At 43.8% G+C, this 18,928-nt stretch overlaps 1 protein-coding gene across 1 annotated transcript in view; it reads left to right on the top strand.

Moving 5' to 3' along the window:
* CFTR (CF transmembrane conductance regulator) overlaps positions 1-18,928 on the top strand; it is a 442,294-nt gene that overhangs the window by 203,011 nt on the left and 220,355 nt on the right. The gene's annotated exons all lie outside the window — the stretch shown is intronic.

Raw genomic sequence — 18,928 nt, 5'->3', positions numbered from 1 at the left:
TGGAGGGCTCCCATTTACCACCACAAGTGTAACAGGTAAGGGGAGGATGGGCCTGGGTCCACGTGCCTGAAGTGCACTGCACCCACTAAAAACTCCTCCAGGGACCTGCATACTGCTGTCAGGGAGCTGGGTATGACATTTGATGCTGGCAAAAAAAGTTTTTAAAGTTGAGGGTGGGAGGGGGTTAGTGACCACTGGGGGAGTCAGGGGAGGTCATCCCCGATTCCCTTCGGTGGTCATCTGGTCAGTTAGGGCACTTTTTTGGGACTTGGACCTGAAAAAAAAGGGACCAAGTAAAGTCGGCCAAATGCTCGTGAGGGCTGGCTTTCTTTTTTTCATTTTCGGGCAAAGCCGGCCATCTCGTACCACGCCCCTGTCCCGCCTTCTGTACCCTGCCGACACGCCCCCTTGAAGTTTGGCCTGCTCAGCAATGGACTGCAGTTGAGGCCGGCCAAAATCGGCTTTCGATTATGCTGATTTCGCCGGCCTTGAGAGATGGCCGGCCATCTCCCGATTTGTGTCAGAAGATGGCCGGCCTTCTCTTTTGAAAATAAGCTGGTTAGTCTCAGATTTTGCTGCAGTTGGGCTGCTAGGAGGCGGCCCCTGATTTCAGAGGCACTTGGAGCACTCCCTTGGGGAGTTTCTGGAAGGTAGTCAGGTGGCTAACCTTATGAAGAGCCTCAGGGGACCGTGCAGGGTATATCTCCATTCACCTGGACATTCGGGTCCTGCTTGCCGCAAGGTGGAATGTGTCTGACACAGGCCTACAGGTTGGGAGGACTATGGCCCGCCCTTTTTCTCTGGTGCCAGAAGGAGGAGACTTTCCCTTACCTAAGTTGGACTCGGTGTCTGCAGTCACCTAGAATACTACCCTCCCGGTGGTTGGCGGCCTTGCCTTGAGGGATCTGCTAGGAAGCCGAAACGGGCTTTCCAGCACACCTTGAGGTGACTGCTTTGAAGCTGCAGGCTTCTATTTGTAGCCCTTTGGTGGCACAGGCCTGTTTGTAGTGACATCAGCAGTCCTTTTTCCCAGGGCAGTCCCGGGCTGCCTGGATGGAGGCGGGCTTAGCCTGTCTGATGGCCACTGTGCATGTCAGTTTTTCAGCTACAGGCATGTCTTTGACGCTCTCCGTGAGGCATCAGTTCTGGCTGCGGAAGTGGGTGGCCGTTTCCACTTCAAAGGCCTGCATGGTCAGGTTACCCTTTTGAGATACATTTCTTTTTGGGAGTGACCTCAGCATTTTGGTTCAGGAGCTGGGTGAGCGGACCCCAGAGTCCTCCAGAAAACATTCCTTGTTCCTCTACTTGCCTTGTGGGCTCAGCAGGTGCCCTGTTTCATGACAGTTCTCCTCCTATTTTGAGGTTCCCAGGAAGATGGGAGCAGTGCAACCCAATTGGGATCTCTAGGGGTCCATTGGTGTCTGTTTTCAGATGGTGACCCTGAGGTCTGTGCTCCCGTCCGTTCAGAGAGAGAGTTGTCTCTGCTGTTGAGACCAGGGAGGCATAATTACCTTCCCCTTTTGGGGCTGCTTCTGCAGTTCTTTTCCAATTCCGGTCCCGACCATTTGGTCTCCTCACGGGCCCAGTAATCTTTTCCTAGGTTGTGCGTGTAGCGGTCCTTCTGCGGAGACGGAGGTTTCGTTTCCTCCTGCACTTGGACAGCTGGTTAATCCGAGCCTCCTCTTCCCAAGCCTGTGTAGAGGCTCCTTCAACGATGGTTCGCCTCCTGTTTTGTTTTTTCTTTTCTGGTTTGGATGTTCAATTTCAGTGGGGGTGGCTGGCACCAGCACACCAACTTGGAGCATCTAGGTGTTCTTTTTGATTCCCTGTGAGCTTGAGTGTTTCTCACAGAGGAACGGTGCTTTAAGTTAGCGCACTGAATTCTTCACTTCTGCTTCGTTCCCAGCTTCCAGCCTAGGATTTTGAGCAGCTCCTTGGTTCTGTGACAGCGGCCCTGGAAGTGGTACCTTACCCTCGGATGTGGCCAATTTATAGGGCCCTGTTCAGCTCCTGGTCTCCGATTTCAGAGGGTTACAGTCTCTGGCTTCTTTGCCTCTGGCGGTCAGACAGACCTGAGGTGGTTGTGGCTTCACCAGTCGTTGACCCTAGGGAGGCCCTCCCTGCTCATGCCTTGGGAAGTGGGGTCTACGGTTGACAGTTTCTTGGGCTGGGGGGTCCTCTGCAGGGGTCCCCTGTCACGGCTCTTGGTTTCCAGTAGAGGCGCATTGTCCCTCTGGAGCTGTGAGGGGTGTGCTAAGCTCTGGAGGCTTTTGCCCTGCTCTTGGGAATGCTTTGGTTTGGGCCTTTTCGGACATTGCTATGGCACTAGCCTCTTCTACTAGCTAGGGGGGGGGGGACTTCTAGCAGTCTGCTGGCTCTGGAGCCCAACTGGTTAATGGCCGGGGCAGAGAGACACCTGTTGTACCTTTCAGCGGTTTTGAGGGGTCCCTCTCGCGGGGATCGACCTTCTTAGCAGGCACACTCGGACTTCCAGCGATAGGGAGCTGTCGGTCGAGCCGTTACAGCTGCTGATGTGTCGATGGGGCTTGGTTCTCTTGGCCTATTCCTATGTCACTGTTCCTTGGTTCTTCAGCCGTCACAGGGAAGAGAATTCTCTGTGTCTGGACACCCTGCTCCGTTTGTGTTTGAGCGAGGGGACTCCTGTACGCCTTCCCCCATGCCAATGTTATGCCGGGAGTGGGGGAGAGTGGGAGACCTTCGGGATACAGTGCTCCTGTTCTCCAGCCTGGAGAAGGCTCCAGTGCTATGCAGATCTTGTGAAGCTCCTAATGCGATTCCCTCAAGTTCGAGTTTCTTCTGTTAGGGTTTGGTGGTCATGGAGGATTCTTTTCCCTTTGGTCTTACGGCCTGGCCCTTGAGAGGGCTCAGCTGAGGAAGAAGGATTATTGGTTTCAGTCCTGACTTCTCTGCTGCAGGCAAGGAAGCGCTCTTCTTCTTTGGCGCCTGCCAGTACTTTGCTTCTTCCCTGGGCCATTTCCTGGCATTTTTGCGGGAGGGAGTATCAAGGGCTAGCGCTGGGTTCCTTGTGGGTTCCAGTGGCAGCCCTGACTTGCTTTCAGGGTCATTGGCAGACCTCTTCTTTAGCGGCTCTTCCGGTTGTGATTCGTTTTCATAGAGGTGTGGGTCGCTTACGATTTCCTTCGCGTGCCTTTTCCGAATGGGATTTTATGCTGGTCCTTCTGCTGCTGCAGCACTCTCGATTTGTGCCCCATCGCTAGGTGATCCTGATAGTTCTTACGTAGAACTCAGTGTTATTAGGGTGCTTCTGTTGGCCTATTGCTTCTTGCAACTTCAGGCTCCTTTTTAGGACCCTTTCTCCATCTTTGTTTTGGAGGCGGGGTCCCATTTCGGGCAGTACTGTCCTTCTTGCCCGAGTGCTTGTTGGTTTCTTTTTATTTAGTCATCTATATGCCTCTTGCAGGCTTATGAACTTTCACAGGGCTCTCTTGTGTTTTTTCGAGGTTTCCGAAGTCTTCCGCCTTTCGTATAGACCTTTTGTGCAGTTTGGTAAACAGCAGTTGGGTCTCATGGCTTCCAAGGCTTCTTTTGCCCAGTGGGTGAAGGTGGCTGTGGTCTCTGCTTGTATTCTGGGAGGCTTTTCTCCTTGTGTTGGAAGGCACACTCTCCTGGGCGTGTGACTACATCTCGGGCAAAGGCTTCGTTGTCTTCTCTGATGGATACTTGTAAGGCAGAGGCATGGGCTTCTCTGCTTTCCTTTAGTAGCATGATGGTATAGCGGGGGCCACGCAGGCAGCAGCTGCATTTGGGGTGTCGATTCTGCTTGTGGCAGGTTCAGCTTCCCACCCTCATAGGGATAGCTTTTGAACATCCCACTCGTCCTGGATTAGTGAGAATGAACGTAATGGAAGGAGAAGTTAGGTCTTACCTGATAATTTTCTTTCCATTAGTTCTTCACACTATTCCAGGAGCCCTCCTGTGGTTCGACGCCCTGATTGGTGGCTCTGTGCACGGTCTTTGATTTCTGTTTTCCAGGGACCTTGTCTTCGGATGGTTCTTGGGGCTGGATGTGTTGGTTGCTGACCATGCGCCTGATTGGGCGTTCTTTCTTCCTTGCTTGAGGACTGATACCGAGGAGCTGAGCTGCAAGCAGGGAGCTATGTAGTGGTGCTCAGTTCTGAATTTTGTATATCTCCACCTGCTGGTCGATTGACATAACTGCCCACTCGTCCTGGAATAGTGTGAAGAACTAATGGAAAGAAAATTATCAGGTAAATCCTAATTTCTCCTTGGTCCTGTGGCAGCAGTTGTCACTGAACCTGTCTGTAAACCGCCTAGATAACATGTCCGTAGAGCAGGATAGAAAGTATAAATAATCTTGAAACTTGATTTATGATGGTTATTAAATCAAGTATTGACCATTCATCTTACTATGAAGGGCATTTTCGATAAAACGTCCAAGTCTAATTTTGGAGGTTTTGCTAGAAATGTCTGAAAATTGAGTGGTGAACATAGCCATTTTCGAACCTGAAAAAGTCTGTCTTTTTGGTTTGATAATCACCTTTTTCCTAGACATTTTGTTCTCAGTGCGCTTTTCTTTTGGGACCATTTTGAAAAATAAAACCGCCAAGAGAAAAACGCTCAAAAACCAGCCATTGGAATATCTAGGAGCCATCATTCTTAGTAGACTGGCTCCTCAGACATCCCAGCAGAGCAGTGGGGCAGCCTAGGGAACACTGTAGTGGACTTTACATAAAGGGTCCCAGGTACACATCTCACAATAACCCTTTATATTGTATGTTGAGCCCGCCAGGAGCAGAAAAAATACCTACTGTACACTACTATAATAGCTCTCAAGCTTGCAGATGTCACCTATACATAGGTACAGTAACATAGTTATTTCTAGTATATTTTTGAGACCTCACACATTTCATCACAAATGTACCAGTTAGGGTGTGATATGGGCCTGGGTCCCCTTCTCTACAGTCCAGTCCACTACACTAACTACTAGGCTACTCCTGGGACCTGCTTGTTGCTCTAATAGAATTGGTCATCATATCTGATCGTATCATGTCCTGGTATGTACTGCCATTGTCACATCTTAGTATATTTTTGAGACCTCACACATTTCATCACAAATGTACCAGTTAGGGTGTGATATGGGCCTGGGTCCCCTTCTCTACAGTTCAGTCCACTACACTAACTACTAGGCTACTCCTGGGACCTGCTTGTTGCTCTAATAGAAATGGTCATCATATCTGATGCTATCATGTCCTGGTATGTACTGCCATTGTCACATCTTAGGGGGCTGGGAGGAGGTCAGTGACCACTGAGAGAGTAAGTGGGGGTTATGCCTTAATCCCTCCAGTGGTTATTTGGTCATTTAGGGCACCTTTTGGTCACTTAGTCATGAATGAAACAAGTCTAGCCAAAAAGTCTTAATTTTGGCCCTACACGTTTTCATTTCATTCCATTATTTCAGAAAAATTTATATCTTTTGGTGCCGCCCATGTCCCATCGAAAACACACCCCCTTGAAATTTCGATGACTTGCTGAGCAAATCGTCTAAAATCAGGGTGTCGAGAATCACAACTTAGATGTGTTTGAGAGAAAAATGTCCTTCTGTCACCTTATGACTTTTTTTGGATATTTTTATGTTTGAAGATGAGCCCCTATAGCTGTCACAGTGATTGGATTATTCCTTCTTAAATCAATGAACCCACATATTTTAATAATAGGACACTGAGCAACTCCCATTGTGATATACTAAATTCCCGTTGACTAAAGTAGTTTTATGAAAGGGACTTGAATGCTATCTATGCTATGTTTAAATCTGCAATAATTTCTTATGAAAGGAATGTGTGTACTGAGTAGCAATTATGGCAACATAGTAGAGGCCAACCAAGTTTCAATTTTGGCTTTGGTGCCAAAACTGGCCTGAAATCTGAATTTGGTGATATTTCAGCCAAAAATTTCAGTGATGTTCAGCCGACCCCCCCGCCCGACAACAAGTACCATCCTCCTGAGCTTACCTTAAAAACCATGGTGGTCTAGTGACCTCATGGAGGCAGGAGTGATTTTCAGTCATGGCTGTACAGTCAAAATGGCTACGGTGTCTTCCTATAGCAGCCTTGCAAAACTGCCACAGAAGGTCATGAAGGCCATTTTGAGATTGGAGTCATGATCAACTGGGGATGCTCCTGCCTCACTGAGGCTTGTAGATCACCAGGGTTTCTCAGGTAGGCAGGAGTAGGGCCTACAAATTTTGAGAGGGTGACACTTGTGATCGAGGGAGTGAGCAGATCTCTGTAGAGGGGGGCCCGCTTTCTGCTGAGGGGACCTACTTTCTGCTGGCAGGGGGAGGGGAACAGTTTTAGTTTGGTTTCAGCAAAAACCAAGTGGCAAATTTTGGCCAGAGTAGGTTTCAGTCAGAACCAAAAACCCTGGTTTCAGTCATCCTCTACAAGATAGGTGTCTGTTAATTTCAGCCCATGTTGCCCTTTTTCTCAACTGTCTGTGCTCATTTTGTTCTTCCACAGTTAGTCAATACTGAATTTTAGACACTGCATTTCAATGAAGTCAGCATGTTCTTGACTGATACTGACCTAGACTGTAATATCTGTCTACAAAGTTTCCTGTAATTATGTAAGATCTTTGAGGACTTCTTTGTTTTTTTTAATTTGTATTGTCAGCACAGTATAACAATGAAATGACTCATCCAATACAGTACATTCATACCTTCTCCACTTAACCACTATGATAAACCTTGATGCACATTTTTATCCATAACTGCTTTTCCCACTAACAAATTTGTTGGCAGTCGGGGAAATGGGAATCCTTACATTCCTCCCCCCCCCCCCCCCCCCCCCCCGATATTGCCATCCACATCAAACAACTACAGTAACAGACATAACCAATATCTTTACCTAGAGCTCTTAGCTCATTATTAAATTATTGATAACACGGAGAAAGGGAGATGGGTTGTCCCTCTGACCATCATTTGATAACTTTCACACTTAAACACCCCCCTCTCCAGTCCCGTCCAATCTTAACCAATACATTTAGGAATCTTCAGGCTATTGACCCTTCTATTCTGCCCTCCAGTGTTTCAAATGTCTTCTCTACCACTATGTTATCCAAGTCTGTCAATGAGTCTGTCTCTTCCTATAATACTATTCTCTCCTCTGCTCTGGATACTCTCGCTCCTCCCATTCCCCGTTCTGTAAAACGTACTAAACCCCAGTCTTGGCTGACCTCTAGAATCCGCTACCTACGTTTCTATGCCCGCTCTGCCAAACACCTTTGGCTGAAATCCCGTGCCCATGCTGACTTCATACATTTCAAATTCTTGCTGACCTTCTTCCAGTCTGCTCTTTTACTTGCCAAACAGGACTATTACATCCTGTTGACAAATTCTCTTGGCTCAAACCCTCGACGTCTCTTTGCCACACTGAACTCTCTCCTCAAAGTGTCTTCACCTCCAACCCTCCCTTCACTTTCCCCCCAGACTCTGGCTGAGTTTTTTCACGATAAGTTTCACAAGATTAAACTTGAATTCTCAACCAGGTCACCTCCACCTCTCCTTCCCTTAGTCCATTCTCTCAACCCTCCAACCCCTGCCTCCTTTTCTTCCTTTTCTGAAATCACTGAAGAGGAAACTACACATCTTATTTCCTCCTCGAAACTAACTACCCGTTCCTCTGATCCTATTCCACCCATCTACTTAACACTATCTCTCCTACTGTCATCCCTTTTATCTTTCATATCCTCAATCTTTCACTGTCCACTGCGACTGTTCCTGATGTGTTCAAACATGTCGTACTCACATCAATCCTTAAAAAACCTTCATTGGACCCTACATGTCCTTCCAACTATCGCCTCATATCCTTCCTTCCTTCCTTTCCTATCCAAGATACTTGAACGTGCTGTTCACTGCCATTGCTTTGACTTTCTTTCATCTCAAGCTATTCTTGATCCACTTCAATCTGGCTTTCGCCCCCTTCATTCAACTGAAACAGCGCTTGCTAAGGTCTCCAATGATCTGTTCCTGGCCAGATCCAAAGGTCTCTATTCTATCCTCATCCTTCTCGATCTATCTGCTGCTTTTGACACTGTTGATCACAGCCTACTCCTTGATATGCTGTCCTCACTTGGATTTCAGGGCTCTGTTCTTTCCTAGTTTTCTTCTTATCTCTCCCAGCGTACCTTTAGTGTATACTCTAGTGGATCCTCCTCTACTTCTATCCCACTGTCAGTTGGTGTAACTCAGAGATCTGTCCTGGGACCTCTTCTTTTCTCCATCTATACTTCTTTCCTTGGTACTCTGATCTCATCCCATGGTTTTCAGTATCATCTTTATGCTGATGACTCCCATATCTACCTCTCCACACCAATAATCTCAGCCGAAATCCAGACCAAAAGTATCAGCCTGCCTGTCTGACATTGCTGCCTGGATGTCTCAGCGCCATCTGAAACTAAACATGACCAAGACTGAGCTTCTTATCTTTCCCCATAAACCAACCTCTCCTCTTCCCCCATTCTCTATTTCTGTGAATAACACTCTCATCCTTCCTGTCTAATCAGCTCATAGCCTTGGGGTCATCTTTGACTCCTCTCTCTCCTTCTCTGCACATATTCAGCAGACTGCTAAAACCTGTCGTTTCTTTCTCTATAATATCACCAAAATTCACCCTTTCCTTTTTGAGCACACTACCAGAACCCTCATCCACGCTCTTATCACCTCTCGCTTAGACTATTGCAACTTGCTTCTCACAGGTCTCCCACTTAGCCATCTCTCTCCTCTTCAATCTGTTCAGAATTCTGCTGCATAACTGATATTCTGCCAGTGTCGTTATGCTCATATTAGCCCTCTCCTCAAGTCACTTCACTGGCTTCCTATCCGTTTCCGCATACAGTTCAATCTCCTCTTATTGACTTATAGGTGCATTCACTCTGCAGCTCCTCAGTACCTCTCCGCTCTCATCTCTCCCTACATTTCTCCCCGGGAACTCCATTCACTGGGTAAATCTCTCTTATCTGTACCCTTCTCCTCCACTGCTAACTCCAGACTCTGTTCCTTTTATCTTGCTGCACCATATACCTGGAATAGACTTCCTGATCCAGTACGTCAAGCTCCAACTCTGGCCGTCTTCAAATCTAAGCTAAAAGTCCACCTTTTTTTATGCTGCTTTTAATTCCTAACCCTTATTCACTTGTTCAGAACCCTTATTTTATTATCCTCACTTTAACATTCCCTTATCTCTTGTTTGTCCTGTTTGTCTGTCCTAATTAGATTGTAAACTCTGTCGAGCGGGGCTGTATCTTCATGTTCAAGTGTACAGCACTGTGTACATCTAGTAGCGCTTTAGAAATGATAATTAGTAGTAGTAGTAGAATAAGTAGGGATGGGGAAGGGGAGGGATGGGGGGGGGGGGGGTTGGTAGAGAGGGAAGAAGAGGGAGAGCAGAATTCTATAAGGGGCTCCAGATCTTTGGGATGCATTCTATTGACTTGGTTTCCCATTTTGGGCATGAATATGCTCTGTTACCATCAGTTCAAAGAGTCACTTTATCTGTTGGGTATAGATTGGCTATTCCAGTTATCTCCAATAGATTAATATGCCATTTTTTTTGCTTCCATACAAACTGTCTGAAATAAAGTCTTTCCACTGTCAGTTAAAGTGTCTAGAAGGCGTTCCTCTTCAAACAGAAATAGTAATGGTGTCCTCGGCAACTGTGTATCAAGAAGGCACTCTCCTCTCACCTATCCACACCCATCCTGTTAGACTATCAATGGAATGAAATACTTTGATATACCCATGCATACCTCCTACCCACCCCCACCTTGCTAGACTGTCATTGAAATGCTTTGATGCTTCACTTATATATACTATCAACTAACACATTTGCTTATTTCCGATCTGACGAAGAAGGGCAACCTTCGAAAGCTAATCAAGAAATGTATTAAGTTATGTCCAATAAAAAAGGTACCATCTTGTTTTCTTTTCCATGTTTTATTTTGTTTGATTTCTATTGATAACCTGCTACAATATGAAAATTGTTAAATTTGTGTAGGGACTGCACCAATGAATTTTTAGGATCTGACAGTGTGCCAAATTAAGTATTCTGACTTGGATTTGACACTTCCAAGTAATTACAGACCAATTACCAGTATACCATTATTTACAAAGTTGAGTGAGTTGATTGTAGGTCAACAACTATCTGGATATCTAGGTGATTTTAGCATCTTAATTTCGTCTCAGTTTGGGTATAGAAGTTTACATAGTACTGAAAATCTGCTTTTGACTTTAGTATCACAAGTAAAGAAGATTCTTAGCTATTGTGGTCAAGCAGTTCTATCACAGTTTGACATCTCAGCTGTTTTTGACACAGTTAACCATATATTGATGCTCGCTAAATTGAGTGAAATAGGAATCTCTGGCATAGTATTTGGTTGTTTTCAGAAATATTTGTCAAATAGCAGTTATGTGGTAAAAAATTAAAGATGTTCTTTCTTTCAGTTAACTATCTCCTTTTGGTGTGCCTCAGGGTCCCCCATCACCTATCTTATTTAATGTTTTTGAGTTCTTTGGGCTCAAGTTTCTTAGAGAAAGGACAGCTTCTTCTGTCTTTTGTGGACGACATATTTATTTTAGCACCAGTCACTGAAAATGTAAACCAGTCATATTTGGCAATACCTAACTGTATTGATACGATTAAAGATTGGGCATTAACTCAATTACTAAAATACTCTAGATGAGTAAACATTTTAATTCTCTAACAGTGACAGTGTCATTGAATCCAACTGATCAATTGACAATAGATCATGTTATGAAAGATCTAGGAGTAAGTCTGAATTCGTCTTTGTCAATAGAAAATCAAATAAATTGCCTTCCCAAAAAAGCTTTCTTTAGATTGAAACAACTTAGGGCCCTGTTTACTAAGGTGCACTAGCGGCTAGCATTTTTAGTTCGTGCTAAAATTTAGGGTGCACTAATGCTAGAGACACCTGTATATTCCTATGGGTGTCTCTAGCATTAGCAAGCGCTGAAAATGATAGTGCGCCTACAGCACAGCTTAGTAAACAGGGCCCTTAGAGATTCTCGACCTTATTTTTTCAGAAAAACATTTTGCATTGTTGGTGCAGGGTTTGATATTGTCTCAAATAGACTATTGTAATGTATTATATCTTGGGGATCTCTGGTAAATTACAGAGAAGAATCCAGTTACTTCAAAATTAGCTGCTTACCTAATTTTTAGGTGATATAAATTTGTTCATTCACTACCTTTGTTGAAAAAGATTCATTGGCTCCCAGTTCATGCTTGATTAGAGCTTAACTCCTCCTATATTATTTAAAAGATAATTACATGGTGCTGTACCAGATATATCACTCAGTTTAATCTTGTCTTTCATACTTAATTTTCCCTCCTTCAAGGGCATCCAATATGAAGAAATTGGAATCATTTTTTCTTTTTCATGCTGAACAGCTTTGGAATAATCTGCCTACTTCACTGAAATGCAATTCATTTTACTTTTCTTTTGGGAAATGTTTAAATACCTATTTGTTTCAAAAATTTATCTGTGCCACTACTACTTATTAATTTTTTTTGTGAGCCATACACAGTCTGTAATGTGATGAGATTCTTTTATATTTTTGTGTAAGCCACTTTGGACCATTGAAAGGAGTAAGCGGTTGATAAATATTGAGATTAGATCAGATCAGCAAATGCCATTACCATAAACTCTTCTGAGCCTACCTTTACACCTTGGACTCTTGGGTTTTTTCTGTCTCTGCAGAAAGGGCTTCAAAGAAACCAAAAATGACAGAGGTGAAGAAGAGCCCCCTTGCTTAGATACTTCTTGCTAGAGAGTGGTGTAATTGAAAAACCGAAGAGGTCTTCTCATTCACAAGTACTGCTTCAGTGGGCCTTTGATATAAGGTATGTATCATGTGAAGGAGAATCTTCCCCTACCCCCCACCAAAAAAAAATTGAGTGCTTCAAATAATAATTTAAAAAAGGATACATAATCAAAAGCCTTTTCCACATCACTAATGCAGATATTCCCTCTTCCATATACCACTCTCTAGCAAGAAGTATCTTTCTCATATTGTGTTTTCATTTTTTATAAGTTGCATATTAAATTAATTTTAAAATATTTTAGCAGAAGAACCAAGAAGGATGGGGATAGGTACTAACTTGGAGAGATGCCATATTAGGGTGGTATCAAGATTTTTCTTAGAAGAGGAAACAAATGAATTGTATCTACTTTTTTTTGCCTACCTCTGGATTAGCATCAGGTAATTGCCAGACAGGTAGCTGGTTTCAGCTAAACACAATAGTTTTTCTCTTCCTTTCTTCAGTGTATCCTACTGTTAATATCATAGCCATACAATCTTACTCTTGATTGGTGCTTCAGTAGGATATTGTGTATTTCTGTTGAAAGGCATATAAGAGTTTCCCTGTATCATGCCACTTGACTGTAAAGAAGTATCGTGTTTTGGAAAGGGTAGAGAGAGTGAGCAGTTGTGCATATTAATATTGTAGCCACCATAGATAATTCAGATGGTAACATCTGTTTTTGCCAGCTGGGTCCCAGATGTCAACACAGTTATGATTCTTCAGTTAGAAATACTATTAAATGCAGAAAGTGCTTTGAGTATAATGGAGACTATTTACTAAGCTGCATTAGCTGTTAATGAAGCGGTTGGTGTGTGCTAACAGTGTAATCATATAACATTTAAATATTTACTGCAACTCATGAGAGTTAATACGGAAGGAGGCATGGAACAGGTGAAGAATGGGTAGGTACTATGCCTTATAGATATAGCAGAGGTAGCTGCTATACATTAACTGTTAATAAAGCAGACAGTGTGTGTAGTTAATGCCACCTGAACAGGTGTAGTTAACTAGTGTTATCTGCAGTGCACTTAACAGATGGTAATGGTATTTCCTCTGTGTTAACTGAGGGGCCCTTTTACAGAGCAGCGATAAGCCCAATGCTGGCTTACTGCACACTAATCTGGAACTACTGCTGGCCCAACACAGGTGCCAGTGGTAGGTGCGCACATTTGCCGCGCTAGAGAAAATAGCTACCTATTTTCTAGTGTGGCGCTAACCTGGTGGTAATTGGGCCGCCGTGCCACTTTTTGGCCTTTTTACCTGCTGCAGTAAAAAGGGCTGCAGTGCACGGCAAAAAAGGTCTCCACTGCTAGCACAAGGCCCTTTTTAACACAGGTTAATAAAAGGACCCCTGAATGAGAAACTGCTGGGGATGTCCATAGCAGTTAACACAAAGGGTTTGCCCATAATTTTGGCAATTAACACAGGGTACCTTATTTGTGCTCAAGAATTCTACATCTTCCTGCAGAAGTGTATAGTTTAGCTTGTTGATAATTTCTTAGAAATAATCTTTGGATCTTATTTAATGTATGCATTGATTTTACACTTTACAGGTGAATGACTTGCTCATAAAGTTGCCTTTAACACAGACATTTGTCATCACTGGAAAAGTTCAAGGTAACTTTATCTCGGATACAATTAGTGATAGATTTAAAGAGAACGTTGGGGTTGATGTTCAAAAGATTTGTTTGACAAGCCAGTAGTTAACTGGACGCATTTTTATTTTTGAAATTTTGGGGCCACTGAATCTTTTGTGTAGACAAGTCAGATTTCTGGTTAAAGAGAGGAAACGAGCTGAGATAAGGTTTAGCCTGGTTGAAAAAATTGCTCTTCTAAAAGATTGAATTTTGTTGCTCTTAGTAATTGGTTATATCTTTGAATATTTAATTGGATATCTTTAGCTGGATATCTTGTTACTGAATATCAAGCTTAGTATAGTTTCTTGACAATATTGTCAGTATTTTAGCATTCTATTTTTCTTCACTTTATAAGGGTAATTTTATAAGGGTGTGCCTACGAGAACAAGAAGGTGCCTACTTGGGATCTGTTTTATAAATACACAGGCTCCAATATATCTTTATAAAATGCTACTGTAAGTGTGGCAGAAATTATACCTACATTGCAGGCACAGATATTTACATCTGCTTTTGTTCATGCCTAGATTAAGTACATGTGTAAATGAGCCTATTTTATAATCTTCACATGTGCATATGAATTCCACCTGTGCTTCATCTAAACTGTGCTCCTGAACATGCCTACCAGCAAAGTACACACAATCATGTCTCTATACGTAGGACATTTGTGTGCAAGTGACCATATATACATGAACATCTCTTTATTAAATTATCCCTTATGAGCCAGATTCAGTAAATGGCACCCAAAGTTAGGCACCATTAAGATCTGCACTAACCCCCTAATTCTGTAAAAGTCACCAAAAATTGCACACACAAATTTGGGTGTACACAATTTAATTAATAAGCTAATTAGTGCCCATAATTGGCTTTTTAACAAATTATTGGCACTAATTAAATTGAACTTTATGTGCGTAAATTTAGACACTGGATCCGCGCTTAAATTTTATGTGCTAATTGAAAAAAGGGGTGCAGAAATGGGAGGGTCAAGGGCAGAATGGGGGCATTCATATAATGTACATTGTTATAGAATAACAGGGATGCACACCTAATGTAGGCATGTCCATTTTGCACCATGTTTCAGTTGGTGGGATTTAGGTGAGATTCCTGGACATAAGTGGTATTCTATAAACCACACCTAACTTTAAGAATGGCTTAAAGAATGGTGGTTTTTTTCAGTGCCAATTTATTTTGGTGCCATATATAGAATCTAGCCCTAAGCACCTGTTCTATAAAAGTCGCTTAGCACTAAGCTACCTTTAAAGAATAGTGCTTAGCTTGGATTCCCATGCCCAACTTTGGGCAAGAGTACTTATGCCTGCTGAAATCTGGTATAAATCCTTGCCCCCAACTGATGGAAATTGGATGCATAAAACCAAGCATTCTGTAACTTCATGCTTAATTTCTGGGAACATCCCTGACCTTCCTATGCCCTTCTCCATGGCCATGTCCCCTTTTGAGTTGCACGCTATGAAATTTAGGTGCGCATGTTATAGAATATGGCATACGGCTGTTGCGCATGTGACTCCTAATTAGTGCCAATTGTCAGCCAACTCCAATTAACTCTAATAATTGATTGTTAATGCCTAATTGACTAATTAGTTTAGTGTGCATCTAGAATCTATGCCAAAATTTGGGTGTCCAACTTAGCTCTACCTATTTAGAATCCGGGGATATATAGAACATAGAAAAATGAAAGCAGATGAAGACTACAAAGCCTATTCAGTCTGTCCATCCATGCCATCTATTTTCCCTTTCACTCCCTTAGAGATCTTATGTACTTGTCCCAAGCTTTCTTGAATTCAAAAACAGTTTTCATCTGCACTGGGAGTCCGTGAACCAACCACCCTTTCCCTGTAGGAGTATTTCCTCAGGTTACTTCATCCTTTGCCCTCTCATTCCAGAGTTTATTTTCAGTTAAAAGAAACTCACTCCTGTGCATGTATGATGTGTAGGTATTAAGTCTCTTTCATATCCCCCCTCTCCTGCCTTTCTTCTAAACTATACATACTGAGATCTTTAAGTCTGTCACTTTATGACGAAGATCACTGACCATTTTAGTAGCTACCCTCTGGACTGACTCCAACCTTTTTGAGGATGTGGTCTCTAGAACTGTACACAATATTCTAAATAAGGTCTCACCAGTGGCATCATCATTTCCTTTTTCCTACTGGCAATTCCTTTCCATATGCACCCAAGCATCCTTCCAGCTTTTGCTGTTGCCTTTTCTACCTGTTTGGCCACCATAAGATCAACACATACCAACACACCCAAGTCCCACTTCTCTTTCTTGTACAACAGTTCTTCACTCTCTAAACTATACTGTTTCCTTGAGTTTTTGCAGCCCAAATTTATGTCCTTGCATTTTGTAGCATTAAATCTTAGCTGCCAAATTTCAGACCATTCTTCAAGCTTTGCTAGGTCCTTCCTCATGTTATCCATACCATCAGAAGTGTCTACCCTTTTGCAGATTTTGGTATCATCCACAAAGAGGCAAACCTTACCAGACAGCCCTTCAGCAATATTGCTTACAAAACCTTGCAGCACACTACTGGTAACATCCCTTTCCTCAGAGTAAGCTCCATTTACCACTAGCCTCTGTCACCTTCCACTCAACCAGTTCCTAATCCAGTCAGTCAGGTTAGGGCCTATGCTGAGGGTACTCAGTTTGTTTATTAGTTGTCTATGCAAAATCGTGTCAAAGGCTTTATTAAAATCTAAATATACCACATCTAGTGCGCTTCCTGGATCCAACTCTCTGGTCACACAGTCAATGAAATTAATCAGATTTATCTGACAAGACCTGGTTCTAGGGAAACTATCCAGCTCATTTTCGAAAGTGATCGCCGGCTATCTTCCGACACAAATCAGGAGATGGCCGGTGATCTCCTGAACCCGGCAAAATCTATATAATCGAAAGCTGATTTTGGCCGGGTTCAACTGCTTTCCATCGCGGAGCCGGCGAAACATCAAGGGGGTGTGTTGTAGGGTAGTGAAGGCAGGACAGGGGCAGGACTCACGAGAGGGCCGGCTTCGCCTGATAATGAAAAAAAAACAGGCTTGACAAGCATTTCGCCGGCTTTACTTGGTCCCTTTTTTCTCATGACCAAGCTTCAAAAAGGAGCCCCAACTGACCAAATGACCACCAGAAGGAATCGGGGATGGCCTCCCCTTACGCCCCCAGTGGTCACCAACCCCCTCCCACCCAAACAAAAAACTTTTTTGCCAGCCTGTATGCCAGCCTCAAATGTCATACCCAGCTCCCTGATAGCAGTATGCAAGTCCCTGGAAAGGTTTTTAGTGGATGCAGTGCACTTAGACAAGTGGACCCAGGCCCATCCCCCATACCTGTTCCACTTGTGGTGGTCAATGGGAGCCCTCCAAAACCCACTGTACCCCCATGTAGGTGCCCCCCTTCACCCCTTAGGGCTATGGTAATGGTGTAGAGTTGTGGGGAGTGGGTTTTGGGGAGGATTTGGGGGGCTAAATAACCAAGGGAAGGGAGCTATGCACCTGGGAGCTATTTTTAATTTTTAAAAAAATTTTTAGAAGTGCCCCCTAAGGTGCCCGGTTGGTGTCCTGGCATGTCAGGGGGGCCAGTGCACTACAAATGCTGGATCCTCCCACGACCAAATGCCTTCAGCAGAAGTCTCGCGAGGCCGCCTCTGGAAGTCTCGGTGGCCATTTTTAAAGCACGAACCGGCAGCGGGGGAGAGTTAGCGCTGGCAGCAGGCAGGCAAGACTGCCTGCCCCGAAGAATTCGAAGGACAGGTCGGTGAGGGACGGATCTGGAGGGAGGGAGGGAGGAGAGCCGGCTCGCGGGTTTTAACAACCGGCTCACAAGTCGGAAGAAAAGTTAACAACCAGCTCTTGCGAGCCAGTGCGAGCCGGCTCCAGCACACCACTGGGGATCTGACAGTTCCTTTTTAGCTCAGCCTTTGGAGATTTCTGGCTTGCTCCCTGCCTCAATCTCCCCTGATGGACCCTACCCTGAAGATGAAATGTTTGCACTCCATCTCAGAAGTAGGGTTAATTGCTCCCTGTCTCTCTCTCAGTCTGAGGGAGTCTTGTCAGGGGCAGCCCTTTGCTGCACAGATGCAGGAGGAATTGGAGGAGGGAGACCTGTTTACACCTGTATCTGCTAATCCTAAAATGGCGAGCACTAGAAGACCACCTAAGTGTTTTCCAGTGCATGAGGCTATACAGAAAATCATCACTGCTCAATGGGTCACCCCATACGCTACCCTTCGAGTGACGAAGGCTAAGTCGCATCTTTACCCCGTTTCCACGCCTAAACTGGAAAATCTACGTTTGCCTGAAGTGGATTTGTTGGTGGCAGCAGTTGTCTTTTTGGTAAGACAACACTGCCTGTGGTGAGTTAAGATTTTTCTTATAGTTTCAGAGTTGGTTATTTCCGATCTGAGGAAGAAGGGCAACCTTCGAAAGCTAATCAAGAAATGTATTAAGTTATGTCCAATAAAAAAGGTATCATCTTATTTTCTTTTCCATGTTTTATTTTGCATAATATTAGAAACTGTGGAACTCATCTCTGTTTCAAATGGAGCATATTTTATTTCACTCTCCCATATTGCTTGCTTTCACATGCAGTTCATTGTATGGCTGGGGTAGCTAACACTATACTACAATGCTAAAGATTAGCTGTGTTTGTTTTCCAGAGCAACTCTGCTCTCTGGTATTGCACACTGACACTGGACAGACCTCTTGCATACCAGTTCCAGCCACCACTGTATCAGTGGCATCGCTAGCTGTTATGTTGTAGTATCTATAAATGTTTCTGTTGCATGTTGGCACCTTTTCATTGTATTGGACAGCTAGTGATATTGTGGAACTACTTCAGTGTAGAGGAATGGCTTAATGGTTAAAGCAACTACCTGTGAGTGAGCATAGAGATCCAGAGGTTGCTGGTTCAAGCCCCACTGCAGCTTGTCATCAATGGTATAAACTGCCATATTCTGCTACACCATCTAGCTCTGACTCTCAGCCACACTAGTTAGCTGTCATACCAGACAGTTCTAATGTATAGCCAATTCTTGACACTCTCAGCAAGAAGATAGTTCTGGCTTAGACATTGTACAGCTGTTGTGGCTTCTAAGTCACATTTAGCAAGCTATCTTTTAGAGGTAAACTTTTGTTTGGAGAAGATCTAGAGAAGTTGGTTAAAGACTTATGGAACACCAAGTCTCAGAGATTGCTAGAGGACAAGCCTAAAGATGCTTTTAAATCCTCTCAGTCTCATCTTAGGTTAGTGCTACAGACCAGGCAAATCTAACTTTCAGGGTTCTCACTTCAACAAAGACAAGCCTTCTTTCATACTGACCAAAATAATTCAGCTTCACACTCTAGGTCTACCAATGCCTTCCACACCTTCCAATGATGGGGTCTCTGTTCACTCCTTGG

The sequence above is a fragment of the Microcaecilia unicolor genome, chromosome 10, assembly GCF_901765095.1.
Source record: "Microcaecilia unicolor chromosome 10, aMicUni1.1, whole genome shotgun sequence".
Lineage (NCBI taxonomy): Eukaryota > Metazoa > Chordata > Amphibia > Gymnophiona > Siphonopidae > Microcaecilia > Microcaecilia unicolor.
Note: the sequence above shows the minus strand (reverse complement) of the source record. Positions and strands in the feature narration are given on the sequence as shown.